The 20,870-nt window shown below is 40.9% G+C and overlaps 1 protein-coding gene across 1 annotated transcript in view; it reads right to left on the minus strand.

Annotated features, from left to right (window-relative positions):
- The window catches only part of LOC143513153 (tumor necrosis factor receptor superfamily member 5-like), a 53,934-nt gene extending 35,554 nt beyond the window's left edge, over nucleotides 1-18,380 (minus strand). The window contains exon 1 of the mRNA XM_077004247.1: nucleotides 18,104-18,380. The gene's annotated coding sequence lies outside the window, so the exon portion shown is untranslated. The remainder of the gene's footprint in view (nucleotides 1-18,103) is intronic.
- Nucleotides 18,381-20,870: the final 2,490 nt, after the last annotated feature.

Raw genomic sequence — 20,870 nt, forward strand, 5'->3', positions numbered from 1 at the left:
CACTTCAGAATTTCCATCTGCGCCGATGTATACAATGTATTTGTTGTTGCAATCTCTAGGTGAATAATTATCAAAACAATTTTGGATCTTTAAATTTTCAGGTTGGTCTTTTTTTTTCGTTATATCATTCAGGCCATGCCATATATGACCTATGTTGCTATAACTCAAACCATGTAAACCAATTCTAAAAGCAAGGGGGCAGTCCCCCTGCTTATATACAATCCTAAACACCATTCAGCAGTTCATCTTAAGCACAGCATGTTCCAAAACATAGGCGCCCAACAGGCTACTTTGTCTCACGTATGTGTATCTCCTAATATGGACTTCCCTAGAGTTAGGGCGTACTCACACTAGGCACGGTTTGCTGGTTCTGTGTTGGGGCCCGGTTATCCCCCCTCCGCACTCCCCCTCTGGCCTGCACTCACACTCGCTTTATCAAACCGCCCCGAGCATGCTTACGTCATCACAACGTGACTTTATTTGGAAAAAAAGCGCGCTCGCACAACACTATGGAGTTCACGATTCTCTTTTTATTGTATTTTTGGAGTCGTTTTGGGAGTGCAGAAACACGGTGCAAGCACAGATTTATCGATAATTTAACACAACGATTGTCTGCTAATCGTTTTGCTGCTATGACTGTTTAACGTGAGCGTCGCATCACTGACGTCATGTTTGAGTTCCAGCGAAATGAACCAATCAGACGAGGCACCAAGCGGGCCCGGGCACGGATAGCGCTCACACTAGAAGCAAACCGTGCCCGAGTCCACATGAATCGTGCCCTGGCCCACCTCTTCAAGCAGGCCCGAGCACGGTTAACTGATCCGGGCCCGGGCACGGTTGGAGCGCTCACACTAGCCAAACAAACCGTGCTTCGGCAGGAAACCGTGCCCGGGCCCGGATCACAGAGCCTAGTGTGAGTACGCCCTTAGCGAAAGAAACTGATGTATCAGTTGAACACAGAGAAAGCTAAATGACCCAAGTATAGTAGACTAGTGAGTACCAGTTAACAGTGCTCTTACCCTTCGCACTCTCCCTGACCTGGGTCACAGTATAGCACAAATGCATAATATAAACTAAACATAAGTACATGATTACACTGAAACACACTACTTCATTATTGTAGTGCTTCTGCTTAATCAGAACGACATGTACTAAATCATAACGTTCATAATGATCTCTTATAATCTAAATGACGTGACCTAATCAAGAATGACATAATTTCTTTCACAGTGATCAACTCCTAATTTCAAATGCTGTCATGGATTAAGGTTCCTGTGATGTGCTCCAAGTTTGGTTAAAATTGACCTGTCGGGGACGCTACTGTACACAAAAACCTCTAAAATTATCAAAACTAATGCTTCAATCCTGTCATGCAGAATACAGAGAAGTAATGAATCTTGTATGATTCAGACCAATGAGCCAAATAACTTTGTAATTACATCTTATAACAAAAAGTATACTGCCTGACCAGGAACGAACATTTTATTTCACTAAAATTTCTTTTCATCGCTGTAATAACTGTATGGTAGTACTTTGGCTCCATCTACTGGCCAAATACTGGAACCTACTGAAAAGCATTGCTTACATGAAACACCTTGCAAACACATACACACAAAGCTAATCTCAGCATGTGATTTAGTTATATGATCTGAATCATTTTTTGCCAATACATTTAGCCCCATTTTGATTTTTTGTAGATTTAGTGCCTCATCTGAGATAAAAAAAAAAACACTTCATACATTCATATCAAAGGTCAAACATTTGCTCAAAACAACACATTGGTTTTCTTTGGCTGCTTAGGCCTATACATGTGTGAACCTGCAATCTCCGCTTGTGGCTAGATTTAAATAATTGTTTTTATTAGTCTGACATGCATAAAAAATCTAATGGTTTATTATTTTACTTAAAAAACATTTTTTAATAAAGTTATTCAACTGTCCACATATGTGGACACCATACAAGAACAGAGTGAATATTTTCTATAAAAATTGCTCAAATATATAACAAATTGTGAGAATCTATCCTCTTTTCATTAAAACAAGTAAGTTTTGTTCTGTTAAAATAATCTTGAAACAAACAGCTCTTAACATTTGAACAGTTAATTGTGATTTAATGCCGTTCAGGCTACAATTTAGCTTGAATTGGATAAATAAAGATAGGCAGTGATGTCAAAATATTCAGGTTATTCCACAGCTATTTCCTTGTATGAAATCCCTCATCTATTAGTGAGTCTCGAAACAGATTGGAGAATAACTCAATGGGTACCTCACCCTGCGCTTTCACCTCAAAAATCCCCATGAACATAGGTGGGACTCAATGGGAATCAATACCCTTGTATCTCCAGATTCTATTCTTGCCTCTGACATTCTGTTGTCTTTGCTAATTATTTAAACCTCATTTCCTTTGTTCCCTTCCTCGTTTTGTTATTTTTCGCTTTTTTTCACTTTGTCTCACATCTGGCTCATATTCTCCTTCGCTGATGTCACTGTCACTGTAAGTGGACTCTGATGCACTACCTACTGGAATATCCTCAATAACTGTATAGTGTGGTGTTGATGATCTACACTGCCCTGGTTGAAAAACAACACATATACAGTTGTGATCAAATTTATTCAACCCCCAATGCTGCGAAGGGTTTTATGGAATTCAGTGCACATTTGTAATTGTGTTCATAATGAAATCTTACAAGGACTTGTTAAAGAACTAAATGCAACTAAGATAGCATCAATTTTTTTTGTCATAAAGTATTAAATGGCCTTTTTGTGATTTCTTCATTGACACAATTATTCAACCCCTTTACGACTACCACTCCTAAGAACAGAGGTTCATTCCAGTGTTTTCCATCAGGTATTGAAAACATCTGTGGATGTCAACGAGCAGCAATCAAGCATGATAAGCACCAATTAGGCAGATTTAAAAGGACTGTGATACTCAGCTCCTTCTAGACATCTACTGGTGTGTTTCCAAGCATGGTGAAGGCAAGAGAATGGTCCCAGAAGACAAGAGAAGAGGTTATTGCTCTTCACAAGAATGGCAATGGATATAAAAAGATTGCGAAGTTGTTAAATATTCCAAGAGACACTATCGGAAGTATCATTCACAAGTTCAAGTTAAAGGGCACAGTGGAAACGTTACCTGGTCGTGGCAGAAAGAAGATCCTGACCGCGACTCCTGTGCGCTACCTGAAGCGTAATGTGGAGAAAAATCCCCGCGTGACTGCTAAGGAACTGAAAAAAGACCTGTCAGATGTGGGCACTGAAGTTTCAGCTCAGACAATAAGGCGCGCACTGCATAACGAAGACCTCCATGCCAGAACGCCCAGACGCACCCCCTTGCTGACTCCAAAGAACAAGAAAAGTCGACTGCAGTATGCCAAAAGTCATGTGGACAAGCCACAAAGGTTTTGGAACAGTGTACTGTGGTCAGATGAAACTAAATTAGAACTGTTTGGGACAATGGACCAGCGCTATGTTTGGAGAAGGAAGAACCAGGCTTATGAACAAAAGAACACCTTGCCTACTGTGAAGCATGGCGGGGGGTCAATTATGCTTTGGGGCTGTTTTGCTTCTAATGGTACAGGAAAGCTTCAACGTGTGCAGGGTACCATGAATTCCCTTCAGTACCAGGAGATCTTGGAGGAAAATGTGATGGAGTCAGTCACAAACCTGCGGCTTGGGAGACGTTGGACCTTCCAACAGGACAATGATCCGAAGCACACATCCAAGTCCACTAGAGCATGGTTGAACATGAAAGGCTGGAACATTCTAGAGTGGCCATCGCAATCACCAGACTTAAATCCAATTGAGAACCTCTGGTGGGACCTAAAGAAGGCAGTTGCAGTGCGCAAGCCTAAGAATGTGACTGAACTGGAGGCTTTTGCCCATGAAGAATGGGCTAAGATACCCATAGGTCGCTGCAAGACACTTGTGTCAAGCTATGCTTCACGCTTGAAAGCTGTCATAACTGGAAAAGGATGTTGTACTAAGTACTAAAAAATAATGTCACTAGGGGGTTGAATAAAACTGATAATGATGTGAGCACAGTAAAGACATTTGTGGTTATTCCATCATAAATATTATGTTATGTTTGTCTAATTTATAAGTGCCTCTTTGATATAATTGTAAATAAGATGACTGAAATGATCAAAATCAATGTCAAACTGGCCAAAACACTTTATTTCAGTGGGGGTTGAATAAATTTGATCACAACTGTACATGTGTGCTATAATGTACTGTCGTTGAAATTTGAACCTTAATGGTGAGCAAGAACAGTCAAAAGCAGTTGGGTATGGTATCAGAGTAGAGTACAAAGTTTATTAAAGACAAAAGACAGAAAAATAGATGGATCGATCCAGAGCTCAAGAGCGTCTGCAAGAGAAAGCTGCCCCCCACTCACAGACCATAGTTCTTATACTATTTTGCTACATGATTACATCATACTTCCATGACATGAGTTAAGCATGTTAGGTCTCATTGGTGGCCCATGTGAGGTGACGTGATGGGGTGAGGTATCACCCCATCACTCCTTCCCTGCCAGGGTCATTTGGCCAAGGTCTCCTTGTTCCTCCGGTCTGTCAGATGCACCATTCTAACGCAACTCATCCTTATCTACAAACCAGAGACCTTCAGGGCTGTCTGCTATGGAGCTATTATAGTGTCACCAGAACCTGAACCTGAAATCATTATTACTTGAAAAAACAGTCTGTAAAATCCTCGCAGGTATGCAAAAATTTGAGTTAAAATTCAGGTTCGGGTTGCAATTCAGGTTCGGGTCGCAATTCAGGTTCGGGTCGAAATTCAGGTTCGGGTCGTAATTCAGGTTCGGGTCGAAATTCAGGTTCGGGTCGAAATTCAGGTTCAGGTTGAAATGCGGTTCATCCGGGATATGTAGGATGAGCAAACAAACTCAGAGCTAATCGAACTGCATCTGGCCAATCACAAAACATATCAGAGGTCATTGGGAGGCTGCTAAATTTCCTGTAAGAGTGCGGTCCCTGTTTGGCATGTAAGTAGCATGTAAGCAGCACGAAACTACTGACTACTGTGCCACCCAGAAATGGCACCTTGTGGCATCTGCCACATAATCGTGGCACTTATTGTGGCCAGTGCTGCGTGACTGTGGTCTCCGTTGTCCAGAAACGCCGCCTGCCTCTGCTGACAGACATCTAAAGACTCTTGGGGAACTCTGCGTATCGGCCACTCGCTTAAAATCATCCCAACGAGCTCCGAATCGCCATTTGTTGAAATGAAGATGGTTCATAACTTTTGTTTAAAAATTATGTTGAGTGAAATACTAGCCGACATCCAGCTAGACAGCTCTATATTACTAGTTCAGAATACTGTTTAGCGATAATGTCGAATTAAGATTATAGGAGGGTACATGAATCTACAGTGGTAGACCATTAACGACAGCACTAAATTTAAAGGGTTTATTATTATAGATGTATGGTTATCAGTGAATGTTCCTACACGCCATCAGCGTCATTTAAACCTCTGCGAGCGAATGGCATCGCATTTAGTATTTGTGCAATTTGTAGTATATTTAGCTTTGTATTGGTTTCTATTGTTAGTCTAGATCAGGGGTAATCAATTAAATCTTTCCGTGGTCCATTTTTGGCAGATAGCTCAGACCTTAGGTCCGGGTCCGCGGTGGCGAACGAAAGTTGTTGAGCGGGGGGGGGGGGGGGGGGGGTGGCGAACGAAAGTTGTTGAGCGGGGGGCGAAACTAACACTCAAATGGGTGGTGAACGTAACACTCGTCTGAAAATAAATTCTCCGGTTTAAAATATAGTCTCCCGTTAAATTTTTTTTGGCATTTGGGTCCGTATCCAGTTAATCAGGAATGTGATTGGGTCCGGACAGGACGGCGTTCGGGTCCGGATCCGGACCGCGGTCCGCCATTTGGTGATACCTGGTCTAGATTGTCAGCCGAGCGGCTCCCAACATAATCGTTAAACAGCATCCTGAACTCGTAGTTTGGAGCGGTCGGTTAGCTCCGAATCGTTCACCCAACATAAATTAACAAACAAAAAATATAAACCATCTTCATTTCCACGAATCCTACAAATGCGATGCCACTCGCTCGCAGTGGTTTAAATGACGCTGATGGCGTGATGAACGTTCACTGATGAACAATCTGTAATAAATCTGTTTTATGTTGTGACGTGGGGGTGAAGTGTTATCAGTGGGAGGACACTTGCTGAGAAGAGCATTTTATATAAGGGGTTTCACATTTAACATTAACTTAACTACGTTAATATAATAGAAGACACACGATCATGATGAGGCATGACTAAACTAGACGACACCACAAACCACTACAGCGACACAACACGGATTGTAAATGACAGCCTTATATTTATTTATTTGTTTATTATTGAATATTTGCTTATTCTGCTACCTCCTGTTATCGCTGAACTAAACTTTCGGCACGAGACTTTCAGCGCGAGCGCTTCAGCGCGAGTTCTTCTGTGCGCGTTCGATGTACGTTGCTCCAGAGTTTGAAAAAACACAAGAACAAATTACTTGTTATATTCCTTGTTGACACTTATGGAAGATATTTTACTGTAGTTTGCTTAGTTTTTTTTTTTTTGTGTTGTTGTATGTCAAATGTAAAACAAAGTTCAAACTTAGCGCCCTTGGAAGCAGAAGGAGGTAGGAAGAAAAATTGTATTAATCCAAAAGAGTGATTTATTTAATTTAAAACGAAGGGAGATGTGATTGTTGTTTTGTTTTCAGTAAGAGCTGCGGCTCATAACATAAAGTTAAGTTCATGTGCAAGTTTGCTAGGAGTGACGCATTTAAAGTTTGGACCCTGTTCTACACATTATCTGTGAGGTATGGTGCTAGGGCATTTGTGTTTATTTTTTATTTTTTGCCACATTTTGTAGTTTTCACGGTGTCAAATGTCGGTGGCGAAAAGGAGGAGAGAATAAAGATACACCAGTCGAAGCTCCGAGCATTGTTTGTGTGATTAATCCAAGTGGTCCGCTACACGGATGACTAAAGCGAACATACCAGAGAACGAGTACAGATAAACACGAAAACATTCAAACTTACCCATGCACAGTGGCGTGCACAATTAGACCTCAGGTGGTGCTAAAGCACCACCAACTCTGCCCTTTATCAACGAAAGTGCCCTTTTGAAACTTCGTTTTTTATTATTATTATTATTATTATTATTATTATTATTATTATCATTTTACTGAGGTCGGTTTGAAATGATCTTTTGAAAACCTGAGCGATTAAAAACAATCCCCTGAAATGAGCCACCACCTCGCACACACCCGACCTCTCTCTTCCTTTAACATCAGATGCGCTGCAGCAGCAGTTCAGTTCAGCGAGTGGAAGGAAGCGTCTTCAGCACAGCACACACGGTCACAGATAGACGACTTCTCCCATCCCCACCAGCCAGGTCACATACACATCAAGTCAAATCGTACTGTTTGCCCAACGTGAAATCATTTTGTTGTGCAGTAAAATGTCTCATACAGCACCAAACTACTAAGCATTTTTAGCCGATGGTCACCTGATAAACTAGTCGCACTAGCCCAAATCAATGATAGATAATGTGAGGACGACCACATACAAATAATTAAGGTAGAGTTTGCAAATCTATGTGTTAAGTTGAACGTTTTCTGTTGTATAGGTTTTGTTAGGCTGTGAAAAATGTCCATCTGCATTCGTGTAATGACAACAGTCAGTAGCCTATATCTCCTTCTCGTACTTTTTGGTCTTTTTACTGTCTTAATTGTAGGCCTATATTGATTTACTAATTGCAAAATATATGCAACAATGCCTGCAGACAGTGGAGGATAAACAGAAGTTAACTGAAGGACAATGAATATTGGATATGGATTTTATCAGTTGGCGGTGTGACTTTCCATTGAAAACTCACGTTTAGAGAATGTTACTAATAAAAGTCAAATTTCATTCAACATGCGCTTGTAATTTTTTTATAATGAATTGTTCCACGTGCGCTAAAAAGTGCCCTCCCCCCTTCCCCCCAGCACTTGCCCCCCAAAATGTCTGTGCACGCCACTGCCCATGCACACACCACATACTCTCATACAGAACACATACTCTTTAACGATAATGTCGAATTTAGATTAGTGGTAGACAATGTGGCAGTAGCCGCTCGGTGGTTGATGGCTGATGCTGCGGTGTCCCGTGAACTGTGGATTTTGGGGAGGTTGTTTTCTCTTTCGGTTACTTTTGGTTTAACAGGTGGATTGCCTTGGTACCAGAGGCGTAGCGCAAAATTCTGGGGCCCCACCGCAAGGAGGCAATGAGGAGGCCCGTGCGTGAGCTAAAATCTCGCGAGCGACCGTAGCGCGCGACCCTGCGCGAGCGGTGTAGGCGTTTATACTTTCGCGAGCGTCACTGCAGTGTAAATATGGCTTTGCAGTGTTGTCCGAAACCATACGTTAACAAATACGAGCCTCTTGTAATTCCAGGACGAAACATGAGAGAACGTGAAGGCGTTAAGATTGGGCGTTTTGAAAATAACCATTAAATAATTTGATAAAAAGCGAATAATTTCGAGTATATGTATAAATATTTAACTAAGTTTAACGTGCTGGGAAATATTGAAATGGACCTTGAAATGCTTTAATTCCACCTTGTGGAAGGTGTATGAACCCTGCAAACATGACTTTGTTCATCGCGCTGAAGCGCGGCGCGCGTGCGAAGTTACAAAATTCGAGAGGTGCACGACCTCGCGAATCGACAGCGCGCGAGACCCTCGCGCACGGGCGGAGCCACAGCGATTACGTCATTTTCGCCGCGCAGACCCTCAAGTATAAACCAGGCTTAAGCGTGGGGGAAAACATTAACATCACCCAGGAGGATGACTAAACAACAAACTCGTCCTAAGGCGGGGCCCACCTGTGTTCGGGGCCCCCCCGCAGTGCGTGCCTTGCGTGCCCCTCCCCTACGCCAGTGCTTGGTACGGGTGGATTCTGTCGGCCAATCGAAGATCGTGATTTGGATGAGGGGGCGGATCTTCGGCTTCATAATCTGCATGACGGAGTTGCTGGAAGTTGCCGGGAGGCGACGCGAGCATTTACTGCCTTTACGGTTGACATGTGTGACTTTTGAGAAACTGTAGCTCATGATTCTCATGTGAGAGGTGAGGGTTTGTGCGATGGCTTTTGTCATGAATTGTCATGAATAGCGTTGTGAAAATCGCCACCATGGCGTAAGAACGTAGTAGCATGTGCACACTTATAGACACCCATGCAGGCATGTTTTATAAGAAACACCAGTATAGAGGCGGGCACCGTGTATGTATATTTGTTTGAGATTATCGTCGTAGATATATTTTCTTTATTTATGTTAGTAAGGTGTGAGTCTTGCTTTGTTAACTTAGTGTAGTATATTTTGTTTGTTTCTTTTCTTTGGTGCCGTCTACTGCTCCTTTCCTTGGTTGGTTTATGGTTAATCGTGTATTTTTGTACGTACGTGTCTGTTCAGTGTTTTGCTGCGTAGAAAAGGCTCTTCTACCCATTACCACTCTGCAGTAAAGAGTTTTCTTACGTATCCGTCTGGTTTTCGCGTTCTTCTTTAATTTCATCTTGTCCACTACGCACATGCTACTACCCCACACCCCAAAACTAGACCCATGACATCGTGGGGTCGTAACAGACGTAATCTAGACTAACAATAGAAACCAATACAAAGCGAAATATACTACAAATTGCACAAATACTAAATGCGATGCCATTCGCTCGCAGAGGTTTAAATGACGCTGATGGCGTATAGGAACATTCACTGATAACCATACATCTATAATAATAAACCCTTTAAATTTAGTGCTGTCGTTAACGGTCTACCACTGTAGATTCACGTACCCTCCTATAATCTTAATTCGACGTTATTGCTAAACAGTATACTGAACTAGTAATATAGAGCTGTCTAGCTGGATGTCGGCTAGTATTTCACTCAACATAATTTTTAAACAAAAGTTATGAACCATCTTCATTTCAACAAATGGCGATTCGGAGCTCGTCGGGATGATTTTAAGCGAGTGGTCGATACGCAGAGTCCCCCAAGAGTCTTTAGATGTCTGTCAGCAGAGGCAGGCGGCGTTTCTGGACAACGGAGACCACAGTCACGCAGCACTGGCCACAATAAGTGCCACGATTATGTGGCAGATGCCACAAGGTGCCATTTCTGGGTGGCACAGTGGTCACTTTCGTGCTGCTTACACGCTACTTACACACCAAACAGGGACCGCACTCTTACAGGAAATTTAGCAGCCTCCCAATGACCTCTGATATGTTTTGTAATTGGCCAGATGCAGTTCGATTAGCTCCGAGTTTGTTTGCTCATCCTACGTATCCCGGATGAACCACATTTCAACCTGAACCTGAATTTCGACCCGAACCTGAATTACGACCCGAACCTGAATTTCGACCCGAACCTGAATTACGACCCGAACCTGAATTTTGACCCGAACCTGAATTGCGACCCGAACCTGAATTTCAACCTGAACCTGAATTTTAACTCGAATTTTTGCATACCTGCGAGGATTTTACAGACTGTTTTTTCAAGTAATAATGATTTCAGGTTCAGGTTCTGGTGACACTATAATAGCTCCATAGTCTGCCTTCATCTCACAAGGAGTGCCTTCACACAATTTACTACTTTATTACTAGAGAGAGTGCCTACAAGCATGTAAGGCATACAATGATCAAGGTGTACTAGGCCTAACATATCTTCAATATTAGGGCTGGGTATCGATTCAAATTCCAAGAATCGATCCGATTCTGAAGATTAAGAATCGATTTATTTCGATTTAATCCGATTTAACACTAGAAGAAGATCCATTACAGAATCCAATATAAACTCTGCCATCTTACTCATCAATGTCTCCATGGAAACGCTCCACTCTACCTCAAAGAGCTTCTTATTCCGCACAACACCGCAAGACATCTCCGCTCAACTAATACCTACTGCCTTCAGCAGCCCCGGACCAAACTACGCACTATGGGTGACCGGGCCTTCCAAGCTGTTGCCCCACGTCTCTGGAATGCTCTCCCAGACCCCTTGAGAGCACCACAGAGCGTGGAGTCTTTTAAAAGAAATCTTAAAACGTTTTTATTTAAAAAATCCTACTAGTATTTGTTGTATTATCTCTGATGTGCGAAATTTTTGTTGCTTTTATCTACTTGCTCTTATATGTTTGTTCTGATTTTAATTACTATGTAGCACTTTGAGGTTTCCTTGAAATGTAAAGTGCACTATAAATAAAATGGATTATTATTATTATTATTATAAGTCCCTGAAATTTCAACCACCCCCCTGAAGTCCCTAAAGAGGGTCCAAAGAACCTTAGTCCAAACTGACACCTCTGGTGGCTCCAATTAATATCCATTCATTTGCAAAAGTGCCCATTGCCTGAGGAATCAGCAGGGGGGAGAAGAGCTGAACTTGCCTCCAGTGTTATGTAAATGAGGCGTGTGTCAGGTATGGGTGGTTGCTGCTGAAAGCTTGCACCTCCTTGGCTGCCATATGAGACTGTGCAAGATCTCTTGCAAGAAGTCTCCTCATCTACAGAACCATATGTTTGAGATGGCTGATATTTTTAACCTTATTTTAAGTAGTTTTGTCTTTTGAAAAACTGCTAATAGGTAAAAATGTTTTTACATAAATGTATACAAAAAACCTCCAGCTACTTGAAATAGAATAATATTATTGAGCAATTTTAACTTATCAAGATCAAGATTTTGCAGTGTGTCTCTTCCAAATACAGCCATAACCAGCAAACAAAAATAGGAAATTTAGGAAAACGTACCAAAAGAGATATCACTACTACAGATATTCACTACTCTCTGAAAACTAACAATGTGTTGTGTGTGACGTTTGTGACCCTAGGCTTGAAAATTGCTTCATATGGGCTTTTCAAACTTTTTTTTTTGGCCCACCTCCACCCTTTCACCTTTGGAGGACAACTTTGTTTTCATGTAAGGATCAAAAGAAAACAATTCTGTATAATAAAGTACAATAAGTACAATAGCTACTAAATGAAGAGCAGAAAGTAAGACATACAGCACAAATGACTGATGTATGTGTGTGTGAGTGTGTGTGTTTATGTAAGTGCAACATAGGATAAATGTACAGAATGTACTTATTAGCAAAGCTCCAGAGGCCAGAGGCAGGCAGAGAAAGACCAGGGAACCCCACCCGCCCACGGCCCCTCCAGGATCATGTCCAAAGCCTGCTGTGTACTGGAAACCTTTGCTATCCTTGCTTCTCAGTCAACAGAGTAAGTGAAATGTGTGGTGACATGAATTTTCATCCACATGTAGGTGGCTACAGTCATCTTTCTCTTTATTATAAAATTGACACAGACATTATTTGAACTATAATTCCAAAACATCTCAAGTCTGCCTCCTTTGTACTAATTTTGGATTTTTTTCTCACTGCAAAAGGTGACATGATTATTGGTCAAAATAGCTAAAGTTCAGATTTCTCTGAAAGGGTCTTTTCTTCTTCGTCTGAGTCAATGGATCAACATAGCTCACACTATCACCCATCCCCCCGTCTACCTAGAAGTGGCTGCATGACAAAGGATGGCCTCATGGCCTCATGATCCAAAATACCTCAGCACTGGCTTTTGGCAGGCTCAGGTAGAAATGTAGTAATGTTAGTAATGTTTTTCTTCTAAAAAAGATAAGTGGGTTCAAAATAACAATTTTTGAAAAAAATTACCAAATTAATTGTGTTGATCCACCTCAAAAAAGGTCATGCAAAAGTCTGTAAGCTGGTCCTGAGTGTGTCTGCCCATCCCCCAGCTGCATTGTTGTGCAGGTGACATGCATAAGGTGAGAGAGGCAGTCAGAGGGCCTGGCTGAGAGCAGCAGCTACAGAGGACATGATGTAAGTTTAGAAAAATACAATAAAGTTGAAATGTTCTCAACAGAGCACTCACATACAATTATCCACTCAGTCTGCCACTCCCTCATTTGGGGGGAAAGCTACACTATTGTGGCTATTCCCCACTTTAGACAATTTTTAATCATGGAGGGGTCTGAAATTTTCGTCTTAGGTGCATGACCTCACTGTATTGGAATATTTTATTGTCTGAGTGAAAGAGAAACAAAATGGGGTCACTAAAGTGGGAATAGCCACAATACTGTAGCTTTCTCCCCAAATGAGGGACTGGCAGACTGGGTAGATAGTTGTATGTGAATGCTCTGATGAGAACACTCATGAACAATTGTGCAAATGTGAGATGTGTCGACTGCTACAGATACACGTGTGGCAAATGTACCAGGGAGATACCCTGGCAGTGCCAGGCATGTTCTGACAGACTGCTGAGTGACTGCTGAAGTGCTAGTCACACAAGAAGGACATGCCACTCTCTCACACACACACACACACACAGCCCTGCACTGCAGCCTATTGTAAATATGTGTGGAATTGTTTTATTCCTTGTATTTTTTGTATAATTTTATGGCAATAATAAAAAGCATGGAACATAAAAAAGCATGGAAACATAACAGTTGTTCTTTTGTATGTTTCTCATGCTGAAATTTCAGTCCTCCTGACTTAGACACAAATGCTTCTGGTCATTACTCACATGTACCTGGCTATAAAATTTCTAATTTTCTATTTAAAATATAAAAAAATTATTTATTGTTTGTGCTTTGTTGCTCAGATAAAACTAAACAAAATACAATATATATAACCTTTATATTATAAAATACAATAAACTGAATAGAACTAACTAGAAACTAAATGGCTAAACTCAATGAAAAACAACAATTTGTTGTGAGTTTAAGCATGCCCCCTCCTGTGGTGTGCCAGTAATGGCCTTATTTACAGAACAAAAGTGCCTGCTCGCAGCTGATAATAGGGTGTTAGCTAAAATCCTTCAGCTCTCTCGACCCTTCTCTGGGTTCCAATGGTAGAAGTGTTGCAAGACCCTTCTCTGGGACTTCTAGTGTTAATCGATTCGATCCGATTCGATCCAATTCGGGGTTTAGTGTTATTAAAAATGTATTTGAGCTGTTTCCTGACTATGTACAGAAGCAACATGTTAAAACTAGTATTATATCATTATTAATCAGCAAATAGTTACTGGTAGTTGGTAGTTACTGACGGCTGGACAATAAACAGAGGACATCTTTGAGGTGTCTATATCTGCAACAGTGGACTCCTACTGGGACACTAACCAGTGCATTATTATTATGATTGAAATAATTAAGAATTCACCCAAAAGCTGTTGCTACCAAATGCATTTTTATTTAAAAAGTGCTCACACTTAATAAACTGAAAGTATAAAATGTAAACGTGTATTTTTCTTTAAAGTGCGAATATAAGAACAGAACTGTCACGTTACGGTCCCTGACCCTTCCCTGTTGGGCGTGTGTTAATGTTGTCTGCGTCTACTCGTCTGCGTCTGTAGATCTCCGTGGGTGCGGGTGCGTCTTGTGATAGTCCTCACCTGTGACTCGTCTCGTCATCACGTGGGGTTTATGTGGTTTGCAGGGGCTGTTTGTTCATTAGGGCGATTGGGCGACGCACCACCAGGATGAAAAGGAGGTTTTTTTTTCTCTCATTCTATCACGGCATTTCACTAGCTATGTCTGTACTGGACAGCGTCTCTTGCCTCTGAATGCCATTGTCCAATCAGCGATGAGGTGCATTCCCTGTAGTCCCGCCTTTTTTGGGGCGATTTGAGACTAACTGAAAATCGCCCCGACTGCTCTCGTAGACTCTCATGTTAAAAGTTTTTTTTTCAAAGTGTAGGCGCTGCAATGCAATGTCTATGGGTTCCGGGAGGGCTTACCCCTACGTGCTTACGTCAGACGTAACGTAGGGAAATTACGGCAGCTCGCAATCTGCTCAACATGGACAGCGTTCCTTCAACACAGAAAAACTCGATCGTGTCATTAAAAGAACTGCCATTCTCTCGTCGTAACAATGACGACAAATTAGCAACTAAGGAATTAGGGCCACCGAGGCCAAATTTAAGCATAAAGCAAGTGTCTACAAAGGGAGGAAAAACATATAACCGGGGTTTTTCCCTTAACTGGTATGAACGGAAAACATGGCTAGTACAAGTGAGTAATGTAATTAGTGATTGAACTGATTGTTTAATATTTAGTGCTTAACTGCACATCAGCCTTAATGTTTTTGCCCATTTAAATTTTAAAATGCAACACCCAAAATAAAATGCTGTCTGAGAATACAGAAATTGAGTGGGAAAGATTCAGTTTATTTAATTAATGGTAAATCTGGCCTCTCCATGTTTAAAAATGTTTGTGAGGGCAAACTGAGAGATGACAATTTTTGTTGACTACAGTTAATTGTTCATTGTACAGCTTTAACCAAGATGATATTTACAAGATATATCGGTGCACAAATACTGAACAGTCTATAATGTAAAGAGAAATATATATTTATGATTATATTTTAATTGGTTAAGTCAGTTTTTTATTTACCCACTGAAATGGTCACCTTGGATGTCATCACAACAATTGCCCCCCCGAGATATTTGTCAGGGGCCGCCACTGGTGGTTTGTCTATTTAACGTGTGTTCGCGCAGCGTCCTGTGCTCGTCGTTGTTTGAGTCACACGTTATATGTAAACGTGTTTTATGTGCGCTGTCTGCGCTTTGGTAAATGTAATAAACGTAGCGATTTGGAAAGTGCAAAGGATTCTGTCTCGTCCATCGCCTTGCGCCCAACATTACAAGAACATTTTTAACTTTTTTAAACTGTAAAAACACTGGGTAAACTGTGAGTGACATGGACTAACTGTAAATAGTCACTGACACTGGATAAACTGTCCTTCTGCTTTTACATTGCCGATTTGACTATCGTCGTTACCGGCGCTGTCCGACGCCATGTTGTTTTACAGTTATTTAGACCGAACACGCCTGCGTGAATTCAGTGACGAGGCGGGGGTAAAAGTTCACTAAAAATCGATCTTTGGATGTACGAATCGATTATCAGATCATCTTATGCGAATCGATTCTGAATCGGAAAATCAATTTTTTCAACACAGGCCTATTCAATATATACCTTAATAACGTGATTTCCATTCTACTCACTACTAAGTGTAATCAATCAATCAATCAAAGTTTATTTGTATAGCGCTTTTAACAACTCAAGTTGTCGCAAAGCAGCTTTACAGGGTTTACAAGGTTAACAATACTATGGGTCCAGAACCCTAATGAGCAAGCCAAAGGCGACAGTGGCGAGGAAAAACTCCCTATGATGGTGGGGAATAGGAAGAAACCTCGGGAGAACCAAGACTCAAAAGGGAACCCATCCTCCATTGGGCGGCCCGTTAACACACAAATACACAAGTCACACATAATTCACACAATCAGACTAGGTAAAAGGTAGAATTGAAAGTTCTGGGTTTTGATATTGTCACTGTAAATGTCTGTTGATGAATGCCAGGCTTTCATTCCGTGTCGGAGCAGTGATGCTGGTATTGTAGGCTCCGATTGCAGTGTTACTCCCCAGGTGAACCCCGGTATCAGCACATCCACCGTAATCAATACATATGTGTATATTGATGAATATTACAGTAAGACAATATATGAATTTTTCACCAACAGTACACACACACACACACACACACACACACAAATGTTCTTAGATTTAGCTTTTTAGGAAAATTTTATATTTGTTTCTATTTACAGCAACAACACATTTTGTACAAATTTACTTTTATTATTTATATGAACGGCTTAAAAATCTATGACATGGTACATCGTTTAACGTATTGCCATTATTGCATAATGCCCACATATGTGGACACTTGGTTTATGAGGTAAAAATCCTTAGATGTTAATGTGAAAACTAACAATACCTTGCAGCAAAACTTTTCTTTGTGTATGTTAAAATAAGTCAGACATTAGCATTGTATACATAGTTAGTTAGCTAGCTAGTCGGACTTATAAATATCTAGCTAGCTAGCTGGTCATTTGTTTTACCATAGTTCATGGAGCTTCCAACTGTCTAAATGCATTGATATCGAGAAAAAATAAACATGAAACGGACCCTACTGACAGCTTTTGCTCGCGCGAGGAAGCTCTCTCCGCGCGCGCGAATAAGCACTTTTCCTCGCGCGAAATGATTTTCCGCGCTCGCGATTATTGACTTGGATTTGACGCCATAAACATGGAACACTAGTGTAATAGTATCCTGTGCCATTAAAACTTCGTTAGAACTGAACACGAAGCCCAGTTTGATCTCCTCATTCCAGTCACTACGACGTGCGAGCGCGTCCTTTTCCCAAATGAAACTAGGCACCATTCGCCTTCTTTCTGTTGATGTTGCCTTCACCTTATCCTAGACCTGTTTCTCCGCAGTCTCCACATTCAACTCGTACAATGACATTCTAACGAACACTTTGCGAGATGGACCGACATTCCACTTCCTCTCTCAGTCACATGTGTCGCTGTTTCACCACCTCATCCATCGAAGCTAAATTAACTCTCGTCAACCGTAGTTTTAAGACACATCACGTCTCTCATAACAGCACAAACTCATATAAACACAGCGCTACTCCTTATAGACTTATTCATAATCATCTCCAGCCTCTCAACTACCGTAATTGGGACCTCATACACCGTTAATGGTAATCTAAATCGAGACAATAGACCAAACTGCAGACGCCACAATTTCTATTTTCCTTGAAAAACACGATTTCTAACTACTTATAATCGACTCCACCAAATATACCTACCAACTCTAATTAGAGATAGCCTTAAGACATCCTGTAGTTTTTCCCAACCTAGAACTCACTTCGATGTCCTAATTATTACTATATTTAAGGTGTCAAAACGTATTAACGTAGTTTATTTAATGTATTTTCTCTCAGTTTATTTTTACTCTTTACTGTCACCGAGTAAAATCGAAAAAATACCTCGTGATTCGCTTCCCTGTTTGCGTCGCAGTTCATAAGCAGTATTACATTAGTATTTTTACAGTGAAGTAGTTTGTATCCAGAACGAACTAAAATAAGTTACACGTATACAGCGCCGTTCTCTCAAGACAAAGACATTCATCAGAATATATGACAAGCAAATTATGTGTATTAAAGTCTTAATGGCCATTTGCCAACAACACTGTACTTACCAGTGATATGAAAAGCTAAAATACCGAAGAGTTCAAATATAAAATGTCAAAAATAAGCGTATATTCCTTGCTCCCAAAAGTCGCCAAACCAGTCAACATAGGTGAAGCACACTTTCTGTTTTGATTCAAAGGGAGTTTATCGTATTACAGCCCTTGCGTAATCTGATACTGCACCAGCATGAAGGAGGAACTATTTTCAGGAACAAAGTACAACGAGGCTGAAGTTGGTTACTTATTCGCAGTTTGAGATTCGTTTGGTTACTTATTCGCAGCTCCGTATTCGGCGGCTGAAGTTGGTTACTTATTCAAAAAGGGTGTGTTCACGATGCGTGTTTGCTGCGCACTTTGTTTAAAAGCGATAGATTAAACGTTACATTAAACGAGCGTAAGAGCAAACATTTAAGAGGTTATAATTTCCCATACTGATTTTGTGAATGTAAAAAATAAAAATATAATGAAAGCATTTCATTTGTAAAATGGTTTCTATTTCAAGTCGTTTCAATTGTATGCAATTTGTACATGATGATTGAATTCTTCAGCATTTCTAACGTATTCTTAGAAATACATATTCTTAGATTTGAAAAACGAAAAACAAAGAAATGCTGTTCTAGAACACAAATAATCGGAAGAAGAAATACCAGCACACAACATGGCATATTGAGCAGTGGGCAGATAGGTGAACGCATTTAAAGGGGCAGTTTCAGAGGCTTATTGAAAGCCTTATTGATGGCGGGCCAGAGAAATAACAAATGCATCATGAAGAACAAGTCACTCCCTAAGAGAGGAACCTGATTTTAGCCTGATCCAACATCATTTTATACCTCAAATCTAACTGGAAACACGGCATATTGAGTAGTTAAGTGCACAGAGAGCGCACTGAAATGGTTCAGAGGGGCAATTTCAGAGGTGTGCTGTATGCCTATAAGGCGTCGGGCCAGACAAATAACACATGCATCATACATAACTAGTTCCTATATGTATGGGAAACCTGACTTTAGCCTGGCCCAGAATCATTTTAAGCCTCAAATCTAACTGGAAACATGACATAATGAGTAGTTAAGCACACAGGTGAAATGGTTCACAAGTTCAAGTTCAGAGGCCTGCTGTATGCCTGTAATGTCTTGGGCCAGGCAAAACTCAATTGTATCATACATACCTAATTCCTATATGTATGAGGAGCCTGATTTTGGCCTGGCCCAGAATCATTTTAGCCTTCAAATCTAACAGGCAAAATGGCATATTGACTATTTAAGCACACAGGTGAAATGGTTCATGAGGTGGATTTCAGAGGCTTGCTGTATGCATGTAAGGCATTGGGCCAGGCAAATCACATATGCATCATACATAAAGCTTTACTATATGTAAGAGAAACCTGATTTTGGCCTGGCCCAGCATAATTTTATGCCTCAAATCCAACTGGAAACATGACACATGGAGTGGTGCGCACAGGTCAAATGATGCAGAGCAGCAATTTAAGAGGCCTGCTGTATGCCTGTAAGGTCTTAGGTCAGACAAAACTCAAATGCTTCATAAATAAAACGTTACTCTATGTACGAGAAACCTGATTTTGGCCTGGCCCAGTAACATTTTAGCTCTCAAATCTAACTGGAAACGTGACACATGCAGTGGTGCGCACATTAAATTGTTCAGGTTGATTTCAAAGGCTTCGTGTATACCTTTAAGGCACTGGGCCAGGCAAATAACATATGCATCATACATAACAGGTTCCTATGTGTAAGAGAAACCTAGCTTGAGCCTGGCCCGACATCACTGTCGCCCTCAGATCTAACTGGCAATATGGCATATTGTGTAGTATTCCTGGCCAGAGCTGAAACAAGCATTGAATTTACCAATGGAAATTGAATTTGGAGTTATGATGATTTTCTTTTAGGGAGAAACCTGGTCTCTATGTTGGAGTATTCATTTGTGTGATTACATGAATAAGGCCTAGTTGAAATTTCTCTAAAAATAAAATATAAATAGACTGCACTATTAACATTATATAATATTTTAACTGCATTAGAAATACTATTATACAAACTGAAGTCTAGTTTATCCAATAGATAGGCACATGTTTAATATGATGCATATGACTTTTGCCTGGCCTGAGACATTAGAGGCATATAGCGGCAAGCATCTGCAATTGAACTGTATCATTTCACTTGTGCAAAACTACACAATATGCCATTTTGCCAGTTAGATTTGAGGGCTAAAATGATTCTGGGCCAGGCCAAAATCAGGTTTCTCGTACATAGAGTAACGTGTTATTTATGAAGCATTTGAGTTTTGTCTGACCTAAGACCTTACAGGCATACAGCAGGCCTCTTAAATTGCTGCTCTGCATCATTTGACCTGTGCGCACCACTCCATGTGTCATGTTTCCAGTTGGATTTGAGGCATAAAATTATGCTGGGCCAGGCCAAAATCAGGTGTCTCTTACATATAGTAAAGCTTTATGTATGATGCATATGTGATTTGCCTGGCCCAATGCCTTACATGCATACAGCAAGCCTCTGAAATCCACTTCATGAACCATTTCACCTGTGTGCTTAAATAGTCAATATGCCATTTTGCCTGTTAGATTTGAAGGTTAAAATGATTCTGGGACAGGCCAAAATCAGGCTCCTCATACATATAGGAATTAGGTATGTATGATACAATTGAGTTTTGCCTGGCCCAAGACATTACAGGCATACAGCAGGCCTCTGAACTTGAACTTGTGAACCATTTCACCTGTGTGCTTAACTACTCAATATGTCATGTTTCC

Source organism: Brachyhypopomus gauderio, chromosome 4 (assembly GCF_052324685.1).
Source record: "Brachyhypopomus gauderio isolate BG-103 chromosome 4, BGAUD_0.2, whole genome shotgun sequence".
Lineage (NCBI taxonomy): Eukaryota > Metazoa > Chordata > Actinopteri > Gymnotiformes > Hypopomidae > Brachyhypopomus > Brachyhypopomus gauderio.